The sequence below is a fragment of the Prionailurus viverrinus genome, chromosome A2 (assembly GCF_022837055.1).
Source record: "Prionailurus viverrinus isolate Anna chromosome A2, UM_Priviv_1.0, whole genome shotgun sequence".
In the NCBI taxonomy this organism is placed as follows: Eukaryota; Metazoa; Chordata; class Mammalia; order Carnivora; family Felidae; genus Prionailurus; species Prionailurus viverrinus.
This window is the reverse complement of record NC_062562.1, coordinates 84,162,705-84,188,408: the sequence shown is the minus strand read 5'-3', so window position 1 is coordinate 84,188,408 and position 25,704 is coordinate 84,162,705. Positions and strand designations below refer to the sequence as shown.

General features: G+C 34.3%; 1 pseudogene; it reads right to left on the bottom strand.

Moving 5' to 3' along the window:
• Positions 1–1,394: 1,394 nt before the first annotated feature.
• On the bottom strand, positions 1,395–24,633 carry LOC125153528 (presenilins-associated rhomboid-like protein, mitochondrial; annotated as a pseudogene).
• Positions 24,634–25,704: the final 1,071 nt, after the last annotated feature.

Sequence of the window (25,704 nt, the reverse complement as noted above, 5' to 3'; positions counted from 1 at the left end):
CTCAAAAAGAAATTATTAGCAGAAATAATTTAAACTAGCAGAAGCAAATGCTCAGGAAGCATATAGATACTATGACTATCAAACTGTAACATGGGGGCCCCTGGGTGGTCCAGTTGGTTGAGCGTCGGACTTCAGCTCAGGTCATGATCTCACACTTCATGAGTTTGAGCCCTGCATCGGGCTCTGTGCTGACAGCTCAGAGCCTGGAGCCTGCTTCGGATTCTGTGTCTCCCTCTCTCTCTACCCCTCTCCTGCTCATGCTCTCCTTCTGTCTCTTAAAAATAAACAAATGTTATAAAAAATTTTAAAAAACTATAATGTGAGTGGCACAGATATTGTTTTCTCCAAAGTAGCCATTATTAATACTAAGTTTAAGTAGTAAAAATTCTATTTAATGATCTTATGTATTTTTTCATTGGCTAAAACAAGGGATTAACATGATACATTGTAAATGTTCCTTACTGAAACAGAAATGCTACTTTTTCTATGTGAATTGAACATTGACTTAAATCTTAAAAACAAATAAACAGTTTTTGATGGTTTTAATGGTTTCTATTTGCTTTCAATAAGCTTATAAAATATTAATCAAAAACTTCTACAGCAATGAACTCAAAACAGACCCCCACTGAAGTCTTTGTGATGATTTTAGAGCAAGGAGAAATACACATTCCTTCCACTATGTCACTACACAGGAAAACTGTTTCATAATAAATGATCTCACAAGAATTTCATAATGATGAACATATGCTCAGCTTTTTAAAATCCTGTAGTTTCAATGTTTAAAATTAAACAGAGACAAAAATGCAGAGAATACCCATCTTCTGAACACAGAAAGAAAAAATAAGATGTAAATAAGATCTACCCTTTTAAGCACATTTTTTAAAAGACCTTTTTTGGGCATATTCCTAATTATTCCCTTTGAGTAAATACAGCAAATTAAAATTGGATTTTAGATACATACCCGTGTGATTCAAAATCTTTAGAAATGATTTGCTGAATTATCCACCACCAGCAATTTCTCTCCCATACTTGCAAAAATCCCGGATTACCATTTTTTAAATATATACAAATTTATTAGGAAAAATGATGTTGTACATTTATTTAATCTTTTTTCTTTATTATTTGCAATATTTATTTATTTATTTATTTATTGTTTGTTTGTTTGTTTGTTTGTTTATTTTTACCAAATAGAGATATAAACCTTTACTTCACGACTTTGTCATAATTCACTTTCTAGTAAGACATGTACTGGGGACAGTTTAAAATACTAGGAAAGCTAGATGCTGGGTGTCTTCCAGTCAGGGAGCAAAGATGTGGTCACTCCAGGGCCAATGCATTCCTGGGGATCTCCAGGCAGCATAGGCCACACGCACCAGCATCATCCAACCCCAGATTTACTTGGAGCCACCTCTTTTCTTGGGGCTGTTAGTCCTCATTTCATGCCAAATTTTCACTAGAGGCTCTCTGTTCTTCCATGTGAGTTCATGACCATAAGTAATATACCATATTCCAAAGACAGCTCCCCCAAGATGTGCTGCATGATCAAAAAATTTCCCTTCCAGGATCATTCCTGCTCTGTCCATGGTAATAATGGCTTTTAGGGCATTCCCTGCTGTGAATGTGAACATTAGAAGGAAGATAATGGCGAGCCTCCCTTCTGGGATCTTTGTGTACACGGTAGCAAGGACAGTCATGATAGCGCCTGATGCACCAAGTGATGGTCCATATCTTCCTGTGGCGAATTTACACACATAACTGACGAAATTGGAAATAACGCCTGCAGATAAGTACACTGCCATGGACTGTTCTTGACCCAGAATGTTCACTATGCTGGAGGAGAAGCTCCACAAAACATACATATTTGCTGCCATGTGAAACAAGGAGAAATGACTGAATATTGACAGCAACATTGGAGAACAAGGGACCTTTGAGGCTGAGTTGGATGTGTAATATCTGATCACTGTCTGCTGTAGAGAAGGTACTCTCCATAAACAGAATACAAAAACATTTGCAGCTATGATACCTTTTGGTTTGATTTCTCTTCCCTTGAATGACTAAAATGTGTAAGCTAACACAAACCTGTCACAGTCTGCTGGTCATCACTTAGGTTATTCCAGCACTTGTTAATCTCCTTCCTGAAGTCTCCTTCCTTTTGTGGTCTTATGCTGTCCAACCAACCAGATTTTATACCATCAAAATAACTCTGGACCCTGGATTTCAGTGATTCATATGGCCAAATGACAGCCGATCCAAATGCACACCTTGTAAACCCAATAGTGAAAAACAAGGGCTTTACAAGGGTCCTTATAGGACAGGGAGAAGGATAAAAGACTGTTTCTTCTACAGGAGGAATCAAAGCACTTCTCTTGCATATTTCACCACTTGTTCCGGTGATCTTCTAGTTTCAACCTTCCTGGGTGCTTTTCTGAATCCACATTTTTGCTGAATAAAAAAGTTAAACCTGTGTCCAAGCAGTCATGGCGGGGCTGGGGCCACACTGAGCTCCTTGCAGCTGCGGCCGCCTGCCAGGAGAGCCACGCCTGGCCACACCCCCAGCCTCTCTGCACCCAGCCTCCTATATCTAAACTTTTACTGCATATTTCACTTATTAGTAGAAGCTTTTTAATATTGATAATAATACTTTGTAATATGTTACAAATATTTTCACATTTTTCAATTTATTTTTAATAGATCAAATTATGGTGGTGATGGTTCTATCACCTGCATATATCTATTAGAGTATGAAAATAAAATTCAATATTCAGATGAAAGATCATATAATGTTACCTAGTCTTTTTTGTTTGGTTGTTTCTGAGCTGAGTGTTCTTTGTCACAAATATATCAAAGAAGAAGTTCAAGGCTAAAACTTTATTCATGAACAGGGAGCTGGACATGACATCATTCTTTTCATTCAATTAGCTAGTCTTGTTTTTAAATTTTTTTAGAACTCCTGATTAAATTGGTTAAACCAGTTGAGTCCAATTCATCTGCTTTGAGATACGATAATTTTTCTCAAATACCATAAACATGACAAAAATAATTTTCATCTTTTTTCAAATTACCCTAAATATGATATTTAATAATTCACAAGTTAACAGTGGACTGTATGTGAATTATGTTGCTTAGTTAATTGGAAATCTTTAGAGGAATATTAATCTTTTTCATGCTTGTAGTCTCAGATTAGAAACTTTATATATCTATGTTCCACAAAGACTTCTGGCAACTAGATAAATTAACTTCTGGAAGTAGATAAATTAACTCCACAAAAGTAGAACCTTGAAAAACAAAAGTTTCAGACATTAGAACAAATATAATTTTGCTGGCTAAATATTCATAGTGGCTTGCTTATTCTTTAATTTACATAAGATTCTCTTGGCCAGTGCTACAATTATATAAGCAAACATTTTTACATCTAGGAAGGAGATGCTAACACTAGATAGGTAGCCATATAAACATCATATATAACCATATATAAACCTGATTAGACATCTGGTCTAATGTCATACATACACAACTGCATCTCCAAGAGTTGAACCCAAATGTATTAACTCTATTCTGAATTTTAGGTACTTTATGCTGATCTTTCATGTTCCCATTCAAAGTATTGTTTTTAAAATTCATTATTCACAATTCTTCTATCTGTCATTTTTAATAGATATTAAATTGGAAAAATGTTTTTTGGAAAGGGGGGTAATAGTCATTCATACTACTCTCAGAATGATTGCATAAAATTCTGATTATTTCTTATGCATCAATATAGCTAAAGTGATTAGTGTATAGTTTTCACTTTCTATTAGCAGGAACAAAAGGGATTAAAAAATACTGCCAGCATTGTGTCCCAATAACATGTGACATTTGTAGAAGCTGGTTTAAGAACTGGATGATTAAAATCTGATATTGTTTTCTCCTATCGCAAAGGCAAAGAAAAAGTATATGGTACTAAATTTGTAGGAGAAACACAAATTTATGACACTTTACTGTGTTTTAATCTAATAATTTTATGGTTTGAAAATGTTACTTTAAACATTTAATTAATATATTTATTCATTTATTATGTGTATTTTCTGTTCGCTGGGGCCTGTATTATCCAGTTACTTCTATAAAGTAATAAACAAACTTATATGATAATGTGATTTTAGTGTTGTTAATGTGAAGGATTAATTATTAAGGATTTCCACTATCCTTATTTTCTTAGAGTAAGGCCTATTTGGTCATGGTATTTTTTTAATAAAATGTTAGATTAATTTGCAAATTATCATTTAGTTTGTTGCATTATTAGTTTTGCTCTTTTTCGTGTAAATATCAAGTAATGAAATTCAGCTATTTATTGAGTAATCTACCTTTCCTGACTCATTTCACATACAATATGCATTATATGCGATTTCCATTATACATGAATTTGTTTTGAGCTCTACTCTTCTTTGTTTATTTATTCTCTAATAAAGCTTTGGAGAATGTATTGATCTCATAGAGCAAGACATTCCTCATTGTTCTTATTTTTTTTTACAAGATGTCATATTTATTCTTTTGCATTTTCCCCTTCCATTTGAACTGTGAAATTAAATTGTCAATTTAGAAATCTTAGTGTGACTTAAACTAATATTGAACTGAATTTAAAATGTGAAGAGAATTTATATCTTTACAATATTGAGTGTTCTCACTTGTGGATGGGGCCAATATATAGTTATTCAGATCTTTTAGGACATCTTCAGTTTTGGGGAAATCTTGAACATTTTTTGAAGCATTTATAACAAATTTCATTGTCTTATTGAGTATTTTGAAGGATATCTTTTTAAAGTAAATTTTCTAATTGGCTTTCACTGAAGTAAAGGGATCTATATTTTCAGTAATTTTAAATTCATATCCATTCATCTTAAAAAACTCTCTTAAGAGTACATATAACTTTTAAATAGAACCTTACATATATTTTTGGTAGACAACCATATTTTTAAAAATTGTTTTTAATTTTTAAAATTTATTTTTGAGAGAGACAGAGACAGAGTGTGAGCGGGGAAGGGGCAGAGAGAGAGGGAATCACAGAATCTGAAGCAGGCTCCAGGCTCCAAACCATCAGCACAGAGCTGAATGTGAGGCTCTAATTCACGAACTGTGAGATCATGACCTGAGCCGAAGGCAGACGCTTAACCAACAGAGCCACCCAGGCTCCCCTTTGGTAGACAATCATATTAATTGTGAATAATGACTTTTGTCATTTCCTTTCCAATATCTTACATATCACATTGGTTTTTCTTATTTGATTGCTTGGATCTTATTCTTGATTTTGATAAAACTTTCCAAATATTCTTAAATATAACATTGTCTATAAGTTTTTGGAAGGTTAACAACATTCATTCTAGCCCTAGTTCCTTATAAATTTTATCAGGATTAGATTTTTATTTTATCAAATACTTTCTATACAGTAATTTATAGAGTAATGTAATTTTTTCTTGGTTAATATGATAAAAATTAATATTAATATTTTTAAATAACATCTACTGGCCATGCTATTTTTCAAATAAATTGCTAAATTTAATTGCCTTTAATTCCTTTTTATATCAAATTTATACTAATCTTAAATTCATTGGGAAATTATTGATTTATCAAATATTATGAACTGATTTAAATTTCATAATTATTTCTTTGTGATATTAAGAGGAATGTGTGCTCAAAACTATTTGGATCTGCCAGTTTTTTTTTTTTAGATATGTGTGTGTTGTTAATTTAAAATAATTCCACCATACTTAAACTGGACAGTAACATGCAAAAAAATGAACCTGGACCACTTTCTTACATCACACACAAAAATAAATTCCAAATGGATGAAAGACCTAAATATGAGACAGGAAACTGTCAAAATCCCAGAGAAGAACACAGGCAGCAACCTCTTTGACCTCGGTCACAACAACTTCTTACTTGACAAGTCTCCAGAGGCAAGGGAAACAAAAGCAAACATGAACTACTAGGACTTCATCAAGGTAAAAAGCTTCTGAATAGTGAAGAAAATAATCAACAAAACTAAAAGGCAACCGATGGAATAGGAGAAGATAGTTGCAAATAGCATATTGGATAAAGGGGTAGTATCCAAAATCTACAAATAATTTATCAGACTGAACACCCAAAAAAACAAATAATCCATCTAAGAAATCCATTTAAGAGACTCCTAAGGATAGAGAACACTTTTCCAAAGAAGACATCCAGATGGCTGACATGAAAAGATGCTCAACATCACTCCTCATTAGGGAAATACAAATCAAAACCACAATGAGATACCACCTCACAAAATGTCAAAATGGCTAAAATTAACAGCACAAGAAACAGGTATTGGTGAGGATGTGGAGAAAGGGGAACCCTCTTCCACTGTGAGGGAATACAAACTGATGCAGTCACCCTGGAGAACAGTATGGAGGTTCCTCAAAAAGCTAAAAATAGAACTACCCTACCATCCAGCAATTGCACTATATATATATAATGGAATATTAGTCAGCCATCAGTAAGAATGAAATCTTGCCATTTGCGATTATCGATTATGTGGATGAAGGTAGACTGTATTATGCTAAGCAAAATAAGTCAGTCAGAGAAAGACGAATATATGATTTCACTTACATGTAAAATTTAAGAAACAAAACAGATGAACTTGGGGAGGGGGAGAAAAGAAAAGAGAGAGAGAGTAACAAACCATAAGAAACTCTTAAAGATAGAGAACAAATTGAGAGTTAATGGAAGGAGATGGGCTAGATGGATAGGTATTAAGAAGGCACTTGTTATGGTGAGCACTGGATGTTGCATGTAAATGATGAACCATTGAATTCTGCTCTTGAAACCAATATTGCATATAGCATGTGAACTTAACAGAATTTAAATAAAAATTTGAAAAGAAAAAGTAAAATAATTCTACCATAATTAATACTAATATGTTATCCTCTTATGTTGGGTTCAATATTCAGATTTTTCCTATCGTATCTACTTCTTCCAGCTTTCTAAAATGTTAATATAAATATGAACTAGAATTATTTTACAGCGCTAATTCCTATCTGCAGTTATTGCTTTTTTGACATTAAATTTTTAATGCAAAAGTGCAAAAACTCTTTTGTCACTTGATTGGCGTTGTTAATGAAGTCTTGATTTTTATTGTTTTCTATTGTTATTGCATTTTTCTGCTTGATTTCTGATTTTATCAATATTAACTCTTCCTTTTAATTTACAGGCTTATTTCATTGTTCATTTGCTAGCTTTTTCAAATGAATGTCCACTTAACTCTCAGTCTTTTTTCTCTAATTTGGGAAGCACTTTCTTTTTATTTTTTTTTTTTTTACTATTTTTTTAATGTTTATTTATTTTTGAGAGAGAGTGAAAGACAGAGTGTAAGTGGGGAACGGACAGAAAGAGAGGGAGACACAGAATCCAAAGCAGGCTCCAGGCTCTGAGCCTGATGTGGGGCTTGAACTCACAAACCATGAGATCATGACCTGAGCTGAAGTTGGATGCTCAACTGACTGAACCACCCAGGCATCCCTGGGAAGCACTTTCTTGACAAAGCATTGTCCTTTTTTGTTCCTAGTCTCTTACATTCAAAATCAAGCTAAAACCTGATGTCTACTAGCCTACTATGTTAAAAAGAAGACCGCAATCCCAAATTGGAGTCATTTGTGCTAAACACCACATTAGCAAACCAAGACTTAATACTTAACCTAACTGCAGTTTCTACCCCCTAGGAATGTAACCTTTATCCAGTCAACATGGCATTACCTGGGTAACACTAATGAGAAAGTTTGACCTTTAGGCCCCTTCCATTCCCTAAGGGGAAAGTGACCTTGCCTGAAACAATGCATTGTTTGCTAAGAAGTTCCGTTTTCCATCCTCTTTCCACCTTTCAAAGTCTTTCCTTTTCTAGAGCTCAGTAGAAGTTCTTTTCTATTTCTATTGCAATAGATTCACCAATGGCTAAACATAGCCAATTACATTTTCAAATTTACTCAGCTGAATTTTGTTATTTAATAGCTATTATTACCATTTTATAGATATGGAAACTGAGGTACCACAAGTTAAATACATTACCCAAGTTCCCTTACAATTGAGTGATCAAAAAGAATGTTAACCATGGAAGACTTTGATTCCCAATCCTGTGTTCCAGATCACAATATCACAATGCAGACATCATTACAACTGAAGGAAAGATTTGATTTTTCCTTTAAATATATCCAGTTTTTATCCTATCATTTAGAATGCCAGATTCAATGTCCAAATATTTTTCAATAAGGAAGACAAAGTAATTTATCACATTATCACATCTTAATTTAAGAACACTGTTTCCAAATTTGTAATAATGATTTTCAAAGCCAAGTTCATTGAATGCCTGTGTGCTTGCATTTGTAAGAAATGAAAACAATGTCATGTTAACAAAAGGCAATATATTTCTGCTTCAATTAATTTTCTATTAACCAAGAAATAATTCATGAAACAAATCTAATTAGACTACACTGTAAGAAGATACAAGGACATAATACTAGGACACAATAGACTTCTTAGTTAGCTAAACCTACAATCAAGGATATAATCTCTCTGGAAGGATTCAGAATGAATTTTTTTTATATTGTCTCCATTTTTTTCGTCTTAATCTAAATTGAAGCTAAAAGTACACAAGAGAGGGTCACCTGGGTGCGTCAGTCGGTTAAGCATCTGACTTCAGTTCAGGTCATGATCTCGCAGTTTGTGAGTTTGAGCCCTGCGTTGGGCTCTGTGCTGACAGCTCAGAGCCTGGTGGCTGCTTTGGATTCTGTTTCCTTTTCTCTCTCTGCCCGTCCGCTGCTCACACTCTGTCCCTCTCTATCAAAAATCAACATTAAAAAATAATAAAAAAATAAAAAGTACGCTAGATGTTTTATCAAACCACAACTTATGCCAATGATTATTATCCAGTTTCCTTGAGCATTAATCCAACCCAACAAAATATATTTGTTCTCAATACTATTGCTGTATTACTTTGTCTGTGTATGGTGTTTAAAATCTAATTCTGAAGTCTTTGTGAATGCTCAGCCAAAAATGCTGTGGTAAATAAAAGCAATTATAATTATGGTTAGTTTGGATAATGGTTTAAAATAGTCGATGCATTCTCTTTTGATGTAATAATATAATAAGAGAAAATATCCAAGAAGTTGTATTATTAAATGGACATAATCCAAGTTATCATTTCCAAGAGAAATTCACTAAATTTATATAATGCCTCTTCCAGTAACTAAATGAAGGCAGCACAGGTAATTATACCACAGAAATGATGTAATGATTCATGGGTTGAAAGGAATAAGAGAATGTGACTCATCAATGAAGATACATTTTAAGGAAAGAGCAAAGGGTAGATTAAATTAAGGAGTTATAATTTAATAGTTGTCATTTCTGAAGCTTACAAGAAAACTTTACTGTAAAAAAATAAAAATTGTAAAAATGGTTGCTGATGGAGTCAGAGAGCCAAAGCTTAAAAAAAATTTTTTTGAAGACACAGAGAGGCAGAGGGAGAGTGACAGAGAGAGAGACAGCAAGGATAGAGTTCTTATTAAAAATAATTTTGGGAAATTTATTCTCTAATTATATTTTCCCAAAGGCCAAATTTAAATTTGTCTGTGATCTGTGGTATATGATGATACCTCAACTTTATATATTTAAATACTATGTGCTCAAACTGTATTCACAATCATACTGTTGAGAAGGAAAATGAAAAAGGAGCTTAACACAGATATAAAAGGAGAATATAAAACCAGTAGTGAGTACCTAAAAACTACTCAAATTATTTAAAGGTGTCCCCACTTATAATATAGCATAAGTCCAATCTCTACCGCATTATCAAGTATTTTATAAATCAAGTAAAATTTTACTATATTCTTCCCCTAAGAAAAAATTATTATTAACATTTTACCAAATAAAAGATTATAAGACTCAGCATAGTCATTTAGCAACTAAAACTACACTAGCAGCTTACTATATAAATTTGCTATAAATAGTTTTTGTTGAGTAACCTATTTTAATGCTATTCTTTCTTTTCTTTTATGAGAAAGTTCCCTTTTATTTTAGTAAGACTTTGTGGTGAAACAAGCCAACTCAAAAATGAAATTTTCATAATGACTAAAATAGACACAATGTATGTTGAAGTGGAAAGAACATAACAATTGGAGAGCTGCATCAATGACCTACTGAGATTTCAGACCCTCCATTCAATATGGCACTTCCAGTTGGCTTGCCTGACTCCCACTCCTTAATTCATTTGTCTCCATAGTGCATATTACCTTCTGATATGCTATATAATTTACTTATTTACATTTCCTTAATTTGTTGAATCCTTCAACACCAACTATAGAGTCCTGAGAAGAACGTAGTTGTAGAATGAATGCATATTTTTACAGGGTTAATGAGCAAAGACAGAATTGAACAAGCCCATGTCTCTCTTACATTTCTGATAATCAGGCCCAAAACAGATGAGAGCCACTATAAACTTGAATAATATTCATAATGTATAATATTCTTATCTTGGAATAAAAAGACTTAGTGATCTCTTAGTGAATTTGTGTTCAGCCTGTGACATTATATGAATAATGGTTATATAAGCAGGCTTTAAGAACAAACTTAAAGTACATATTCTCTCTAGTTTATTTTTGGGAAGAACATAAATTGAATAAAAGTTAAGTAAATATTTGGATTCATCAGTTTAAGGTTATTGTATTTACTTATGTTCAGTAAAAATGCAGTCCCTGATTTAATATCTATTTATATTTTGATAAACTCATTTTGAAAGGTTTATATTCAAGAACATGACGTTCCTTTTCTAACATTCACATATAATTAGAAAACGATTACTTGTATTCATTGACTTAAAAATGTATTAACAAAAAAGAAAACTATACAAAACTGTTTAATATATGTTTCAGGATCTTCTAGGTTTTATTTATGTAGAAATAAATTCAGCATATAAATATTTGAGATTTATATCTACATATGGAAATTGAAACAAAGAAATGGCCTTTTTAATACATACTATATGCTGAATATATGGTTTTATTTATGTGGTTTATGTATTATTTTTAGAATAGAATTCATCATCATAATATTTTCCAAATGGGATCCCAGGTAATGTTAAGGTTAAATTTAAAGTATGGTTTAAAGAATTAATTTAAAGTATAGTTAGCTATCATCTTGTATGCCATGATATTATCTACCCTGCTTTAAAGGCTGTAGGAAATATTGGTGCTTTTCAGAGACATTTCTGGTTCCCCTCCTTCTGATCCATGGTAGGATTTCATTTCCTAGTTTCCATGAAATTAGATGTGGCTCTGTGACTTGCTCTGGTCAATGAAATGTGTATGGAATTGTTGTGAGTTACTACCATGGAGAAAGAGTTAAGTGCCAGCATATGATCCACCCTGTTTCCTTTGACTTCCTTAGTAACTAATGACATTATGGATGGTGAATTTTCCACTATTCTGTATTCCTGAGTAAGGATATCATAGAGCAGAACCTTCATTTAACCTTCAAGAATCATATAGAATGCAAAATATATAAATCTTTGTTATATTAAGCCACTAATATTTGGGCATTGTTTGTTACTGCAGCACATTCTAGCCTATCCTGAATAATACACAAATTGTCACTTTAAAGTGAGTGCTGGTATTTTAAAAATTATTGTATGGAATCTTAGCTTAAAGTTTAGCTTTCTAAAAGCAAGGAAACTGTCATGGTGTAAATAAGGGTGTAATGCCAATAAAATCTTTCATTTAAACAAATGACTCAGGGAAAAGAAACACTAGAAAGAAGTAAGTTTTCCCTGCATCAAGAAGATTAAGGGACATTCGGGGGGGGGGGGGGAGTTTAAAATAGGAGAGAGGAATCAATGGAAGATTTTGGAGGCAAGGAGGGAATAGGAGATGGAGAAAAAACAAAGTTTGAAAGCTAAATGGAGATTAAAGCCTACAGAATAAAGGATAATAAGAGTCTTAGCTATTTGTGGGTGGTAAAATGAGAATGGACAAGAATATGAGGAAATAATTCCAACGGTCCCAAGGAAGATAGTTTTGTTAAGGCTGTGAATGTTGGGGTGACAGAAGCAGTAGGGTTTTCTCAGGTACATAGAATTCTGAGGCTTACATTTGATTTTGCTGATGGAGGAATAATGGCTGCAGAAGAAAAATGTTACTTAAGCTCTGCAGGCATTCTGGAGACATCCAGAAATGGAGATCTTCAAAGGAATAATTCTGCTCTAAGCACATCAGCTTCCTCTTGACCTCTGCTATAAAAGTGCTCTAAGATCCTATAGGGGCAGTCTTTCTCTAAGCATATTCACACTCTTGACCACTGCCAATGTTGTATTACAAATCTCTCCTTGTAACACTTTCTTCTATCTCATATTACTAACAGTTATGTATGTTTTATCATCCATATGAAGGAATATCTGTGCCTGATTTCTTTTTAAATTTGTCATTATATAGTGTCTGCAATGTATTAGACAAAATATTCATTATTCTACTCAACCAGTATCGAATGCCTACTTGGTTCTAGGTATTATGCAAATGAGAAAACAAAAAGGAAGAAGGCATACTACTGATTGTGTTACTCATGGTTCATCTAGAGAAACAGAACCAACAGGATGTGTGTGTGTGTGTGTGTGTGTGTGTGTGTGTGTGTGTGTGTGCGTGTGTGCTGAGAGAGAGATTTTCAGGAATTGGCTTACATGATTGTGGAAGCTTAGTAAGTCCAAAATTTGTGGGGTCAGTTGTCAGGCTAGAGACTCAGGGAGGAACTGCCATTAAAATCCAAAAGAATTCTACTGGAAAAATTCCTTCTTGCTCAGAGGAAGATAGTCTTTATTCTATTAAGGCTTTCTTCTGATTGGAGGAGACCCACCCACGTTATCTGCCTTACTTGAAGTCCAACAATTTAAATGTTAATCTCATCCAAAACATATCTCCACAGAAACATGCAGAATAATTTTTGCCAAATGTCTGGGCACCTTGGCTTAGGCAAGTTGACACATAAAATTAGTCATGATATTCATCACAAGAATCACTAAATGGAAATCTAGTAAGGGAAAGAGATGCATAAAAGTGAATTTCCAATGCAGTGAAAAAAATGGATGAACAGAGTACAATGGGAAAATATTTGGAGTATGGAGCCAAACTAAACTGACAGGTCAAGAAAGGTTTATGAGAGATGTTAAGTTATTAATGAAAATAAGAAGTTATTCTGATGGGGTGTGTGTGTGTGTGTGTGTGTGTGTGTGTGTGTGTGTGTTACTAGTGGTAGTAATAATGGTGGTGAGATACGACATAACAAAAATATTCTACCATAGAATGATGGAGTAATGGTACCATATATAAAGGGCCAGAGATGGAAGAAAGCATGAATTACTTGAAAACTGCATAAGAAATGAAGCTAGAAAGGTTAAGAATGTTTCTATTTTAAGGGTTCTTTGAAATTAGCCTAACACATTTGGAACTTTTCTTAGGAAATCAGTGCAGAATTTTGAGTTGGGAGTAACAAGATCAGATTGGAATTTAAGAACAATCACTTTTGCATCAGGTAGTGGACTAGAACAAGAGAGGGCAAAAACAACACAATCAGTCTGAAGGATAATGCTTAATTAAATAATACTCAGAAAATATTTCAATTTCCAGAGATCCCAATTTATTGAGAATATTTCAATTCATGTTTGTCAATACATGTAGATTCAGGGTAGTCACCTTCAAATTAATTACAGTTTTTCTCCTAGGGCTATTTCACGCGTTTAGAGTTTGTGGAAATTAAATTACATGGGATCCAAACTGGTCTAATTAGCAATCGATAACAAATGTATGACATTGAGACAAGATATAGGGAGGAAATCTAGTGAGCTTGGAATAAGCCCTTGTACTATAAACATGCTTCTGTGATGTAATTTTAAACAAACAACCATGCTCACTCAACACCAGCATTCCAGTTTTGAACCTCTTCCACATTCAGCATTCCACTCCCTTGGTTTACTCCCTTGGGTTGTTTCTGTGATAGTATTTCTCTAACAAATTTTTACCATATTTTGAAAGCAGTCTGATTTTGATGTCCCACAACACTGATATTTGAATATTGCGTGTTCTAAACAAATGTTGCATAAATACATAGAAAAATAAAAGCAGAGCATTTCCAGCCTCTTTGAGTAATTAATTAAGTATCCTTCTGAGTAATGACGGTAAATAATCACTACAGAAAGTAAAGCCCATCACTTACTAAATAGTGAATTCTATTAAAAAAGATAAAATAGATCAGCTGAGATCACACTGGTTTAAGCCCATCCCTGTGAGATAAGAAAAATAACTGGATAGTTGGGTTGTCCTATTTGTGGCGATCTGTCTGAAATATTGCCTAGTTCAAATGTGCATGTTAATTGTGCAAATTTGCAGTGTTACTTCTGAATTTTAAATAATATGACATTATAACTCCTTGATAAGCTAAAATCTGTGGCTTCAAAACCATTTGTGATTACACTAAATGTTTATTTATTGGCCTATTTTGTATTTTAATACATATTATTTCTTTAAATGAAATAGGAACTTTTTATTGAGTAGTAGCAAATGAGAAGACTTGAAGTCACAGTCTTGAGCAAGCAATTTTTTTTGGATTAAGCCCATATCTCAACGGGATATAACATGGAGCTACATGAACAAAATACTGCCACTGAATTGTAGCACCATAGAAATACATAACACTGTATTAAACCACTTTCTGGTTTTATAAAATGTAAACTGAAAGTAATGAACTGAGATAAAGCCAACCGAAGAGAAAACAATATCTGTCCAGATCCAAAAGCAGAAGGAGGAATAAACTGCTTACAACACTTCAGGGATAAAATGGCCATTGCTTGTAAAAAGCTCCCATGATCAGCACAATTACTTTTTCTCACGATCAAAACATTCATAGTTTTTTTAGGAAGACTCTATATATCATATCCAACTCTAAATGTACTATACATCCTCTTGAAAAGCCCTTCCAAAGTTATTGCTCTAAGAGTAAACTTCAAATGCTGCAATATTCACAAAGGAAATTTTCTCCCAATATTACTATATCCACCTGCTCTCTATTTGCATCCACACAACTAGATAGGACAGGTGAAAACACAAACTCTCACTGACTAGCCTCCCTTCAAATTTATGACCATTAAATCAAGAGGTTTCTCACTGTTGCCCATAAGTATAGTACTGTTCCTCGACCATGTAGGCTTCCACACTTCAAGATGACTATTTCATATCTTCACTTCCTCTCTTGAAAACTATTCCCCATCCTTATTCTCAGTGCATTAGTATGTTTCTATTTACAAGAGAAAAATGAAATAGTGGGAAGAAAATGTCCTCAAGTCCTCACCACTGTATCTATCCATCCATGAGAATCAATGCCCACATATTTTGCCTTTCCTCCTATTATTATCAATGAACCCTCCCAGCCCTTAGCTGTGGCCAGTCTCTCCATTTCCCCCCAAGTCTCCATCCCTTCTCATCTATCAGAGGGTATCTCTTGAGGAATTATCTCCTCATCATCTAGTAACGTCAATTTTTCCTTTCTATTGGATCATTCTCATCAGTGTGCAAATATGCTATTATTTCTCCTGTCCTAGAATAGTACCCTCAATTGTTCCAGCTTCCTCCTATAGCTAACTCTGTATTTTTTTGCTCACCTTTTCAGAATTTTTCATTTCCAATTCTTTCTTCAACTCACTCCAACCAGGTTTTTGTATATGATGCTTGACATGTCCAAATTTGAGCTCCCAACATGCCTGATATCCACCTTTCCACAACATATGTTTTTCTTAAAACCTTTTCCATTTCATTCTTCCATTTGCTCATTCCCAAACATTTGGAGCTATAGTTTATCACTCTCTTTTTCCCCACCTCACAGACAATCCATTGAAAAATCCTGCCAAAATCTATCTTCAAAATATATAAAAAATTTAAAATATATATAAAGTATAAAAAGAGACCAATTCTTATATTTGCACTTCTGTCAGTTTGGTCCCAGCCACCATGATATCTCGCCTGAATGCACACCCTACTTACTGTTCTCCTAGCTTTTGCCTCATATCAATCCATTTCTCACAAGTACTTAGTGAATGTTAATCCTCTGTTTAAAAAAAAATGGTGCAATGGCTGCCCTAGTCATTCAGAGTAAATAAAAGTTACTATTATAGCCTTTAAAGCTCTACTATGGCCCATTAAGTCCCCCCCCCCCACCTTAAATCTCTTACCTTATCTTCAACCTTCTCATTGCTTCTTCTCTGCTCCAACTATGTCTTTCTTTCTCACTATTTCTCCAACACAGCCGACATACTACCATTTCACAGGCTTCTTACAAATACCTTGTCTGGAATGATCCCCACCACCTTTTCCCTCACTCTGTAGGCTGTTATCCTACTCAAGAAGGTCTTCCCTTATGGCCACATTTAAAATTCAATTTTGCCACTTTGTATTTCCTCCCTCTTTCCTGTTTTCCTGTTCTCTTTGGTAGGTATCACTATCTATCATACTAAACAACTATATATATATGCATATATATATATATATATATATATATATATATATATATATAATTTGAACTTAGGTTTGCTTGTAAACTGGCTTTATGGGGGAAAAGTCTGCCTTGATTTGTAGCATTTGCTGAACTGCATTGTATCCACAGAGATGAATTGTGTGTGTATGTTTTTACCATTCTGTTCAACGACATGTGGGTAGCCTGAAGTTGGTCATGATTAGCAAATACCATATAATATTTACTTACTTACTTAATTAATAAGCTAGGACAATTCAAATAAAAGTATTCTCTTCCAGCTAGGAGGAAACAAAGATATTCAATATAGCCAATGGCACATGACCATAAAATCAAGTGGATTTTGTTCTTATGAAACACAATGGGAAGGAGACTATTGGGACAGAGATTTCAAGTAGAAGACACAGTTAAGAGTATGATACCTAAAAAAAAATTAAAAATTAAAAAAAAAGAGTATGATGACTAGATGGTGAAGGTGTGTAGCTTGAAATTCCTCGCTCTCTGACCTATCTACCTAATATTTACTATCACTACCTAAATATTTACTATAATAACTTGCAATATTTTACTCAGAATTTGAAAGCTGAATTGAAAGTCCTGCTATAATGAAGTTGCATATACAGAGAAGCAGTTGTGACTACTTTAATTCCTCGGTAGGATCACTTTTCATGGTCTTAATGGTTAACAATGAATCATCGTATCATCTTCCCCACACTATTGAGTGACAACATCTTCCAAGAAGATGAAAAGTCTCTGAGTTTTCAAAAACAGAGAAATGTATGAGACCTAAAAAAGACTTCAAGCTTAGAAGAAAATTTGGAAGTGATACAGAATATTGACAGGAGTAAATATAGAAAATAAAAATAAATAAATAATAAATAAACAATATAAAAGTTATAAACTTTCCCATGGACATCTAGTGTTAATGTGATTTTGCTATGTGTGAGAAGCAAAAAAGAAAACTGTCATAGTGTTTTTTCCATAAAGATTCACCATGTTTCTCAAGACAACATAATATATTTGAAGAATTAGAGAAACATCTTGTGTAGTGGATTCATAAAGACAATCCATGTAAGATTCCCTGAAGAACTGTCGTTACAGCAGAGGTTTTGAACATCTTTGAAGATCTGAAGAAGGTAAGAGAGAGGCTCTGATGAAGGCAATGAGTTTCAAATTATGTGAAGGACGATTTAAGAAATTTGAGTCATGTAAACCTGCATGTTTTTAACAACTTTATAAAGCAACTTTAACTGATAGTGAAACTGCAGTTTTCCCAGTGAATTAAAGAGACCCTAATGCAACAGTGATTATATCATACAGAAAATTTGCAGTCATAGTGCAAAAAACTCAGTTTTTTTTTGTTTTTTTTTAATGAATGACTTCTTGTACATATATTTCAGAAGATGAGAATTAATGTGGCAGGACCTAATACCAGATGGTATAAAATTAACCTGAATAATGTTAAAAAGAAAAACAAAGTCAGATTTAAACTTGAAGAAGGTCATTCTCTGATTCCCCAAACTACATGAGTCATATACAAATTGCAGAGAGGTGGGAAGAATAATAGTCTCTAGGTCCCTTACTAAGAAGACCTAGAAATTACAGGAGATTGAGATCACATTATAGAGATCTTTGAATGGGAAGTGGGTTGAACTTTATTCTATAGAGACTAAATAGGCTTAAAAATGTCCACCTAACAAAGTTACATGGCATATTCTGTACTTTTGGAATATTGTATCTTGCAGTAGTGTTTAGAACATATTGAGAGTAAGAGAGATTGAAATTGGGGAAGACATAAAACTAATCCATTAGGATAAGAGAAGCAATAAAATCTTGAACTGGTGAAATAGCAGTGGGTATGGGCAAAGAGTTATATTTGAAAAATATCATTCATTTGGAATATATACAATTTCAGAACTGATTGAATTTAGGAATCAAAGGTTATATAGAGTTCTGAAGTCTGAGAAAATGGCAGTATGATAAACATAAGTTAGTAATCCAAGAGAAGAGGCAAGTTTATTCATTCAAGAATATTCATTGAGCCCTTACTATGTACCAGCTCGACACCAGGGATAAAAAGATACATAAGCTACAGTCTCTTCCCTTAAGTAGCTTGAAGTTTACTAGGGGATGAAGTAAGATGAAAAGTGAGATAGTAGACAAAATGAATTTGAGTGGTGAGGTGATCCCCTAGGAATAAATGTCCAATAAGCATTAGAAATGTGAAACCAAAATTACTTTTCAGTTTATTATCTCATTGATATTTTTTATTTTAGTAAAAAAATAAGTTTTCCCTCCATATTTGCAACTATACAATGAGATCACTATCAGTTCAAAGCTTAAGGAATCAAACGTTGTGAATTTTATGTGTGTTATAGAAAGGTCTTGTTAAAGAAAAAGGAAAATGAAGCTGTTTCAACATAATTAATTATAATAAAGCTATCCTCAGTCCCAATTTGGTCATAAATTTAATTATGAAAGATAAATTTAATTATGAAAGATAAGACTTTGAAAAAGAGACGTTAGAAAGGAAGAAAAATTGTATGCACGACCAAACAAAATGAAACTGCTTGCAGTTTTAATCACAGTACCCTGAATTCTGTTCTGAAAAATTGATGCTACCTGTCTCTGCCCATTTATCTGATTAATCCTAGTTAGATTCTACAGAGAAAACCAAATTGGAAAACCTGCCCATTTTCAAGAGGGCATGCTTGCTGTAGATGTCAGAATCCTCACCAGCAAAATGGCAAAGGTCAGTTTGCTACTGTAGTCTCAGTATCACATTTCTGCCACTGTAAATACATCTCTGAACTTTATCTGCCACATATAGTAAAGTTGCCATACATACATTATGGAAGCATAATATATATACGCATGGCTTCAAATTTCTAAACTGATGTTAGAGTCACATACACAGTCAAGGGCAAATATTCTCTGTGACTTTGAATATGATAATTTCTTGAAACATTAAAAAGTCTTGAATGTAGAAGAAATGAAAGTAGTTAAATAGGCTTATACTAAAATGAGGAAAATTTTCTCTATTTCAGAATGTTAAAAGTTTCTTTTTAATTATATGCTTTAGTAAAGCCGCAAGTTAAATTGAACATGGAAAACTAATTCAAACATCAAAAATACAAAACATTAAAGGGAAAAGTTATGATCAACAGGCTGAATTACATAAAGTCCTTTATAACAGCCATGACTTTTTATGCAAATATTTAGGAAAAAAATCAAGAACCATGAAGTAGACAAGCATTACAAATCCATTGTGATAATAACTGCGTTGAGTCTGATTCCAAAACCAAGACAGGAAGGGAAAAAAAGTATCTGTGTTGTACTTGTGTATTCCTTCTTTCCCATCCACACTCCTTAGTGTCACTCAGAATTTATTACAGGAAATGATATTAGAAACCTCTACACTGAAGGAACAGTTGAGAAAACGTTTTCAAAAGATACCACACTATTTACATATGTATAAATTAGTGCCTTACCCTAAGATAATTTTGTTTGGTAATAAAAACTTATTAAATGGGGAATCACAGCTATGCAATCTGATGTGAAGTTTGGTATGAATACTCTTCAGCATATTATTGCAAGTGAAATGTTATTCATCTTGCCCCACATGCATATTGGTTCCTTGGAATAACAGGATTCCTGCTCTAGGGATCTGTTGATTTGGCAAATAACATTAAGGAAGAGACTTTATTGAAATTTTTGTTTAAAGAACAAAAATGTACAAAACATTCCACATATCTGCAAAGTATCTAAAAAAATCCAATGAAATATGGCTCCTAGTTTATTCAATAAAGGTTTAAGTATTTATTCTATGTATGATATGTTACATATGTATTAAATATACATGTTATAAACATACTAGAGATATACATATCTGAGGAAATTGAGTCAAAGATTTATATTCCAATAAAACTTAAAGCCCAGTTTGATAAGAAGCTTTAGGCAAACCTTAACAGCTCATTGATTTCTATCATTACAAACAAGTAATGGAATTTTCAAGTTACAGTTAAAAGTTAGAAAGGATGTGATGGCAATATACCTAGACCTGATTCAACCTCTTCCAATTTTCAATTAAAATACACATAAAAATTCATAAAAGAGAGGAGCTGAGAAGTATATTTTGATACCAAAAGATCATGTCCCAACCATCTAGTGAATGATCCCTTAGTGCATCACTAATTGTGCTGAATTTTAAAAATGTACTCTGGAATTTTGCATGTTCTGCAAAATTACTACTTAAAAAGATAAGTAGTAGCCCTAAGAAAGGGAGTAGAAGCCTATGACTTATACAACTGCGTGATCCTAGGGAATGTGAGGCCTAGGGAATGTGGCCTAGGGAACGTGAGGAATTTAAAGTCAAATAGTCACCCCCTACGCCACAGCATGGGGACAGATAGGAGTTGTACCCCTATTTTTTCTACTCCCTATTTCCTCATGCTGACTCAAAATAAATTTTTTTAACTACTTTTTTTTTAATATACTCATACTGACAGTACAAATACCAGCAGCACTAGAGACAGAGTGGTGAGAGGTGTTGTGTTGCACCACCAGATGGACGATGGTACTAGGAACATTAAAGTAAAAGAAAAATAGGAAATGTTTTGGGAGAGTATACAGTTAATATGGCACTGTGGCAAGAGCCCATCAATGAAAGAGAATCAAGTATATTCATAAATGATAAACGGAGCATTTCAAATCAAGGGAGAAATGAACGAATGGTCAACACAGGTTGTTAAAATATTCAGCTAACATTAGCAGACAGCCAAGGAGAGAAGGAAGGAAGGAAGGAAGGAAGGAAGGAAGGAAGGAAGGGAGGAAGGAAGGGAGGAAGGGAAGGTGGGAAGAAGGAAGGAGGGAATGGAGGGTGGGGAAGGGAAGGGGGGTAGGGAAATGAATGGAAAAAGAATAATTGGATGTCCTTACATGTTAAGCTAAATTAAAATCTATATGATTTAGGGGTGCCTGGGTGGCTTGGTAGGTTAAGAGTCTGACTTGGGCTCAGGTCATGATCTCACGGTCCGTGAGTTCGAGCCCCGTGTTGGGCTCTGTGCTGACAGCTCAGAGCCTGGAGCCTGTTTCAGATTCTGTGTCTCCTCTCTCTGCCCCTCCCCTGTTCATGCTCTGTCTCTCTCTGTCTCAGAAATAAATAAACGTTAAAAAAAATTAAAATCTATATGATTTAAAATGTATATATAATGGGCACCTGGATGGCTCATGTGGTCTGACTCTTGATTTTGGCTCAGGTTATGATCTCACAGTCATGGGTCCATGCTGACAGCGTGGTGGAGCCTACTTGGGATTATTTCTCTCCCTCTCTCTCTACACTTTTTCTGCTCTTGCATTCTCATTCTCTCTCTCTCTCTTCCTCTCAAAAATAAATAAATGAACATTAAAAAATTTATAGACAAAACAAAGGAAATATAGAAATAGAGGAGAATTTATAGGCAAATAATAATATCTAATATTGCTTGAACCTTACTTTGTGCCAGACTCTGTGGCAAATAATTTAAATAGATTGCTTATTCCTTGTAAGATTTTAAGAGCATATTAAAGCAATAATAAATTATGACCTAGTAAAAGATTACATAAAAAATAAAAGCTCAAAATCAGGAAATATGCTAACATTGTTCATCCTTTCAGTAGATCTTGGAAAAAAAACAATATATTAATATACATAGGTGTTGAATATTTGGAATATAGCAAAATTGAATACTCAGTAATAAAAGAATGATGAAATATATCTATTTCAATGCCAATTATGCTACATGAAAAAACGCTAGGAGAAACTACTAAATTCAGGAACAAGACAGGATGACCATTATCACCACTGATAGTTATCATTGATTAAGGTTAAAAACATCCAGAAGATTCCACTGGAAAATAACAGTGAGTTCCTCATTTGTTATTTGGATGAGGAGGTGCATCTGTACATATGGGGATTGGAGTGTGCAGTAGACTTTATTATTATTTAAAAATATTTGCTGTAGGATTATCCCTTCCTACCCTATTGATCTCAGGCATCATCATTGTAAGTGATAAGTTTCACTTCCAGGCAAAAGTTTAAGTACCAATAAATCATTAGTTTAGGGGTGATGTTTCAAATCAGTGGCAGTGGGGGGTGGAGGGGGGACATTCTTTTGCATAAGTGATGATGGAGTGACAAAATAGCTTTATAGAAAAAGATAATAATTGGATCCATTCCTCACACTAAAAATCAGGCTAAATTACAAATGTACCAAAGATAGGAGTGTAAAAAATTGAAGTAATGTTAAGTATTTAAAATTGTCAATAGCTGAGCCGGAGAGAGCTGAGCTGCCAGGTGTTGAGGTGGTAAATTAGGACAACAAGCTGAAATTAAAAAACAAAAAACAAAAAACAAAAAACAAAACAAAATAGTCAAGCCTTTCACTCATTGAGACACTGAAAGCAAGAGGCAAAGCAGGAAAAAGTTAACTGGCTTTCCCAATGTTTTATTTTTCCCTTAACAACTGTACAGGGTGAGGGTCAGATGTAAGCAGATGGGAGATTATCTCCAGGCTTTGTATGGGGCCAGGGAAGGGACTTGAAAAAGACCTAAAAGTGGGAAAATACTGAACATTGAGTGAGAGTGGAGACAAACATCTTCATGGCCCCTGGATAAGGTGCTATCTGACAGAGGTACCTGAGAAAGGCTTGAGCCAGGCCCTTCCCCCAGCCAAGGAGGTCTCTAAATGGAGGGATTAGGGCTATAAATGCACATCTTTATGTATCTGCAATCCCAAAGTACTGGAGGTGTGGGGGTGCTGAGTCCTTAATTGTACCTCCCTCCAGACTGTGCACCAGGTCTAGTGTGAGGAGGGCATCTTTCTCTTATAAGGCCTGCCTCTTATATACCTGGCAGTATAAAGACTTTATACTTTATACTCTTTACCTGGCAGTATAAAGACTTTATACTTGCCTTTATTTGGGCCTCAATGATCACATGTAAGTTTTTGGCCTGGAGCTGGACTCCTTAAAAATCATGTGTAAATTACTCTGTAAGATGGAAGGGAGGAAATGTTTTCCAACCATAATTCAGAAAAAGTATGGAAACAGATGGACACTTGATTACACAAACAAAATAAAACTTTGTAGAGCAAAATATATGGGCAAAATAAAAGGACAGACGGAAAATTGCAAAAAAGAATTTGTAATTTATGTTAAAAAGGGTTACTATCTACAATGTAGACAGTACTTCTAAATGACAAGATACACAAAAAACACCCACCAACCTCACAGAAAAATGAGTTACAAATATAAAGACACAGTTACAAATGCAAATAACTCTTCCCCACATGAAAAGATGCTCAGTATCATTCATAATAAGAGAAATGCAAATTAAAACTACATTGAGATGCCATTTCTCAGATATCAGATTGGAAAATCAAAAGTTTAACAATGTATCGGTGAGGTTGTGCATAAACAGGCACTGTCATTATTTGCTGTAGGTGCTGCAAAATGGTAAAATGCCTGTGCGGGGGATATTGGATATATCTAGCAATATTGCATACATTTACCTTTTGAGGTAGCAATCTCACTTCTATGAGTCTATCTCAGACTTACACTAGCAAACATACAAAAATATGTAAGCATAAGGCTATTTATAGTAGTACTAACTAATATAGTACTACTACTACTTAATTAGTAGTACTAATATTAGTAGTAATACTACCACTTATAGTACTACAATTAGCAGTACTACTTCAGTAGCTGAAGACGGGAATGCATATATCAAAAGGGAATGGATTGAATAAACTCTAGTGGGGTACTATGCAACTTTAAAATAAAATGAAAAAAAAAACAGTCTAGTCCAAAAACAAAAATAAAATAAAATAAAATAAAATAAAATGAAAAAATATCTATAGAATTATATTCTGTAAACCTTCTTAAATGAACTACTAAGAGAGCGTCTGTCAGATAGCCCTATATCAGTCTTATCAGAAGACTGACGCCAGCTGCCTTGCCCAAGGTGATATTTCCTTTCCAGGTGAAGTTGAACATCGAAAGGTCTGTCTTCTTGCTCCAATTCAGAGCATTCCTAAAGAGTCGATCCATCTTTACATCTCCCCCTGAGGGTCAGCTGAGGCTTCAGTTGAAACTGGATTCAGTTAATCTTCTCCCTCTGCAAAGTCCTACTTCTTTCCTCTCTTTTCTAAACTCAGAATAAACCACCTGCACACTAATCTCCATCACAGAGTCTGCTTCCCTGGGAATCTACTCTGTGATAGTTCGTGCCAGGAGTAGTTCAAGAGAGCCAAACTTGGATGGGAATTTGAAGCTGGATTATTCCCCATTACATGGCAAAGTATGAGTGGAATATGGATAGCTCCTGGCACACCATGGCAGTACAATTGTTAAAACTGTTACTAGTGTGGTACTGGGATGCCATAATGAAGGACTGGAGTGCCTTAGCTGGTGAAGCACATAAAATAAGAAATATGGGGGAAGCCACAACTATGAGAACAGTGCAATTGACTGGCTTTTGCTAAACTTATTCATTCCAAATAAGATGATATATAGCTGAGGTGATTAATCAGCAAGTAAAAGTTAAGTGTGAAAGACCAACACTCTCCCTGACAGCATACAAGGAAGTTGTTATCTCTTGAAGCCAGAAGACAGAGAAAACAGAGGACCAAGCTCAGAACACAATCCTCAGACTAACCAAACTCAAAAGGTTGAACTCCCGACTCAGGCAGAACTGCCGTGCCTAGGTCAGAACCATAGTGGGGAGAAGAGTAAGACCTTGAGATATGGAATGGGTGTATCTAGTTGATGCCCCTGAAAAATGCTCAAATTCTTTTAACTTGCTGAGCCTGCAGAAGTGACCCACATCTCTCTGAAAAGGGTAACAATCTCCCTTGCTTAAAGATGAAGAGGCCTCTTCCCCACAAAACATCCTTTGAAATCTCTGACTGAGAACATGCTGGGCCTAAGGAGGAAAAGAAACTGTACCTCAAAAGAGCCACAGGACCTAGGCATCCTGTGCCAGAAGGAGCCAGCGGGATTAGGTCCTGAGGGAGTCTTATCAAGAATGCCAGAACATAAAGTTGGATAGGAGGAAACTATCAGTGTATCCTCTCCCAAGATATGGAATATAACTCTCTGTCAAAGGCCTAAAGATATGGT